Source organism: Fukomys damarensis, unplaced genomic scaffold (assembly GCF_012274545.1).
Source record: "Fukomys damarensis isolate Sample0158 unplaced genomic scaffold, DMR_v1.0_HiC HiC_scaffold_23, whole genome shotgun sequence".
Taxonomy (NCBI): domain Eukaryota; kingdom Metazoa; phylum Chordata; class Mammalia; order Rodentia; family Bathyergidae; genus Fukomys; species Fukomys damarensis.
This window is the reverse complement of record NW_022900935.1, coordinates 19347697-19352702: the sequence shown is the minus strand read 5'-3', so window position 1 is coordinate 19352702 and position 5006 is coordinate 19347697.

Here is a 5006-nt window from a genome sequence, read left to right as displayed (position 1 = left end):
AAAAAAAAAAAAAAAAAAGAAAAAAGAAAAAAACAAAGCAAAACAAAACCCTAAAAATAGAAATTCCATTCGACCCAGCTATTTCCTTTCCAGGTATCTTCCTGAAAGAATTAAAGCCATCATACTACAGTGATACATGCATACTCATGTTTATAGCAGCACAATTCTGTTTTTGTTTTTGGCCGAACTAGGGATCCAACTCAGGACCTTGCGCCTGCTGGGAAAGTGCTGGCACCACTGAGCTAAATCTCCAGCCTAGCAGCACAATTCTTAATAGCTAAATCTTTTAGGTGTGGTGGTATACATCTGTCATCCCAGCATTTGGGAGGCTGAAGCAGGAGAATCGCAGTGAGTTTGAGGCCAGCCTGGGCTACATAGTGAGTTCAAGGCCAACCCGGGCTACATTGTAAGACCCTGTCTCAACAAACAAACAAACAAAAAGCTAAATCTTGGAAATAGTCTAGATGCCCATCAACAGAAGAATGGATAAAGAAAATGTGGAATTCATACACAACATTCTACTCCCCTGCCTTAAAGGATAATCTTGAGGGATTTGTAAGGAAAATGGATACCCTTCAAGACCATAAGTTAAGTGAAATAAATCAGACACACAAATTTAAGTATTACATGGTTTCTCTTATATGAGAAAAACAAAATATAGATATTGAGAGCAAATTAAAATATGGATAAAAGCAAGTAGGAAGATATTTTGCAAATAGGATGGAGAATAAGAGGAGGAATGAGGGAAGGAAGGGAAAAAGGATTTGAAAAAGGAAACTGAATAAAAAGTGGAAATAGAGATTTTACAAATAGGGAGGTGAACAAGAGTTGGAGGGGGGGAAATGGCGTGGGAGGGAACAGGAAGGCACGGGAAGTGTGTTACTTTTCTCTCATTCCTGAGACAAAATACCTGACACCCAAAGTTAGAGGGGAGAGGGTTTATTTGGCTTACAGTTCACAGGGGTTTCAGTCCATAATCAGCCAACTCCAAGGCAGGGATGACAAACAGGGCAGAGCAGACACAATACGGCACACCCAAGGCAGCAAAGGTAACAGGAGAGTTAACAGCGTCTCTCTGTCCCTTTTATCTCATTCAGGCTGCTTAGGGCAGGCAGCACTCACACCCCTAACCCTAGTGCCCTCGAGCCTAGCATTGTGTCAGGACTCAATTCCAGCTTCACACACTCTGGATCAAGCCTGTGACCATGTGAGGCTTTGGGGGGACATCTAGACCCAAACCATAACAGGAGGGGAAGGGGACAAAAAAGAATTAAGATGTGTTGGGGCTGGGGATTTAGCTCAGTGGTGCTGCCACCTGCCTTGCAATCACAAGATCCCGAGTTCGATCCCCAGTACCAAAAAAAAAAAAAAAAAAAAAGATTTAAAATGTGTTCTGTGCATGTACAAACTTCCCACGAGGAATGTGATTGTTGTACACTGTAAAAATGCACTAATAAAACACAGTGTCTCAAGTATGAAAAGTATAGAGATAATATAACAAACACCAGGACTTTATGCTGTCAGAGTTAGCAGCTATTATACTTTGCTGTATTTCATTTCAATATTTTTTTCTTTCGTATTTTACATGTCTATGCTATTTTACCAAATTGTTATAACCTTTTGCATGAACAATCAGTGAGATTCTCCTTCTCTCCTATGGCCCTGGCAGGCTCTGCCATGAGTGTTCTGTTATTTCAACAATTTAACATGCTTCTCTTGACCCACACTCCCCTGCAGCACAGCCAAAATCTCAGAGGAATAGTCTGTATTATACACTGCTGCACTCCACCCACTCTCCTGTGGAAAGAGAGAGGAGATGTTCCTTATTTATCCATATGATTGCTTCTTTTTTATTTTTTTCAGATAAAGTCTCTCTCTGGAGTCCAAACTGGCCACAAACTCGCAATCCTCCTGCCTCAGCCTCACAAGTGCTGCGATCATAGGCAGTTCCTACTATCCTCTGCTTATCCTCCTTTTCCTTTCCTTTTATTTTTTGTAATACTGAAGCTGGAACATAAGGACTTTCCACTGAGTTATATACCCCAGCCATTTTTTACACTGCTCTGTATCTCCAGCCCTTTTAAAATTTCTTTTATTTTGAGACAGAGTCATAGTTGCTAAATCGCCCAGGCTTAGCTGGGCATGGTGGAGCACCCTGTGAACCCAGCAATGGGGAGGCTGAGGCAGGAAAATCACCAAGACTTCAAGGCCAGCCTGAACTACATAGGGAGACCCTGTCTCAAAACAAAATAAAATAAAACAAAGTGAAAACAAAAATCTACACTTAAAACCCAAACCTTCCTACTTCCTCAGACCAAAAACCTGGGTTATATCAGGTTTCTTCATAGCAACTACTGGCAAATACTGTCAATTTAATCTTCAAAATATATCCAGAACCCAAGACTTTCTCATCCTCACCATCATCACTCCGGCCCAAATCTGTGCTACGTATTGTTTATTATCTCAACAATGACCCTTTAAATCCCTTTAAAGTCTAAATCAGATCCTGTCACCCCTGCTCAGGTCCCTCCCGGGCCCTTGTGGCCTACAGCCCCCAGCTAATCCAGCCCCACCTCTTCTGCCTCCTTTCAACCTTCAGCCTCTCACCCCATTCCTTACTCTCCCTACTTTTGCCAGCCTGGCTTCCTTACCATTTACTCTTTAAACACTCCCTGTTGGCACCTATCAGTGCCTTCTGTCTTGCTGTTTCCTCTGCCTGGGATGCAGATATCTCCATGGCTTCCTCCTTCACTTTCTTGGAGTCCTTGCCTAAATCTTCCCTTTTGATGAGGTACACTGACCAGTGCAATATCCCCAGGCCCTACTCTCTCTCTCCTTCTCCATTATTGTGTATGTGGGTTTTGTTTGTTTTCTTTTTTGTTCTTCATGAGCGTGCGAGTGTGTGTGTGTGTGTGTGTGTGTGTGTGTGTGTTACTCAAAGCCTCTGCACTGAGCTACATCTCTAGCCCTTTTACTTTATTTATTTTAGAGACAGGGTCTCACTAAGTCTCTAAATTTCCAACTTGTTCATGCTGGATTTGAACTTGTCAACCTCCTGTCTCAGCCTCCTTGGCAGCTTGGCAGCTGAGACCACAGGTTCAAAGCACCTTGCCTGGCCACGTAGTACACCATGGGGGCTGGCAGTGCTGGGGATCAACTCAGGGCCTTATGCATGTTAGGCCAGCACTGTACTACTGAGCTACATCCCCAGCCCTTTTAAAATTTTTTTCATTCTGAAATGGGGTCTTGCTAAATCACTAAGTTTTACAGGCTGGACTCTCAAACTTGCAATCGTCTTGCATTAGTCTTCCAGAATGCTAAGACTCTAAGCATGCACCGCCATGGCCTCTTTTCTTTCTTTTTCTTGGTCTTTCTTAATCTTTCTTTCCTTGATTCCATTTGTTTGTCTGCTTGTCTGTTTGAGACAAGTTCTTACTACATAGTTCAGGCTGGTTTTGAATTCACTATGTAGCACAGGCTGGCCTCAAATTCACAGAGAGGCGCGTGCAACACATGCTGGGCCCAGGCCTGGTTTGTTTGCTTGTTTATTTGCTTGTTCCCTTGTAAAAATAGCAAAGTTTTATGAAAGGTAGGAAAAGAAATAGGCTCCACAGATTGATTTTGAGCCAAGTAAAAGCAGGAAAAGAAGTGTGTGTTACAGCATGAGGGCAGGACATCTGTGCAAGAGAGAACACAATGGATACATATATGTACATATCTAAAGCGAGGTCTTGCTAAATTGCCCTGATGGGACTTGTTAGGGACCTGACGCTGCCATCACAGGCTGCATTTTCCTGGTTGGTGCTTCTTAGCTCTTAAATGACCTCGTGCTCTTATCTTTAGTTTCCCTCCCCCCCAAGACCACAGCGGTCTGGAGAGGTTCCACGTGCTTCTGCAGGACCAAACCCATGAAGGGCAACCTGGCCTGTGATAGGTTAAAGGTAGCCCACTCCTCGTAAATAAGCAATAGCCTAGCCCCAAACCAATAAAAGGGCCTTCCTCTCTTTGTTCTTCTCTCTTCCTTTCTCTCCTTTTCTCTCCTCTCTCCTCTCTCCCTGACCTGCCTTCCAGAATAAAGTCTCCTGTCGGATCTCTCTGTGTGTGGCCTAGTTGTTGAGCGTCACTGTGCCTCTACAGGGCACAAACTTTCCAAGTTCCTTAGTCTCTCAAGCACCGGGATCACAGGCATGTGTCACTGTATTCAGCTCTCAAATTAAATTTAAAAAGAGATGGGGGTGCAGCTCAGTGACAGAGCACTTGCCTAGCATGCATGAAAGCCCTGGGTTCGATCTCCAGTACTAGAAAAAAAAAAAGCTCATATTTGGCTCAATTATATTTCTCTTTGTTTAGCCACGTATCTGTTTCTCCTACTTGATGGTGGTCATTTGAGAAGAGGGACCTATGTAGTTTATCCTTAACTGAACACTGAGCATGATGCAGCCAATTTTTTTTTTTGGGGGGGTGGTTTTCTTGAGACAGGGTCTCATTACATAGTTGAGACTGGCCTGGAACTCACTATATAGCCCAGGCTGGTCTTGAACTCACAGCAATCCTCCTGCCTCAGCCTCCCGAGTGCTGGGATTACAGGCATGCGCCACCATGCCCAGCTTGCAGCCAGTGTTTGTTGAATGAATAACTGAACCTAGTCAGGATGAGTAGTCTTCAGACTTGTTCTTGTGCCTCTGAAGAAAGTTTTTAAAAACTCTGAACCCCACTCCTCTCCATGTCAGTGAGTCTTCAGAGAATAAACAAATGGCTCATTCAAATTAGCACAGTTTGTATACAAAGTGACTAATTTGAATGTGCGGTCAGGATGTAGGAAATCACACAGGATCATGGAGGAAGCTGGGGGTGGCTGTAGCCAGTGTTCCCTTCCTAGGCCTGAAGGGACAAGTCCTTCCTTTAAAAAAAGCACTAGCCAGGAGTGGTAATGTACACCTATAATCCCAGCACTTGAGCAGCTGAGGCGAGAGCCTTGCCCTGAGTTCAAGCCAGCCTGAACTGTA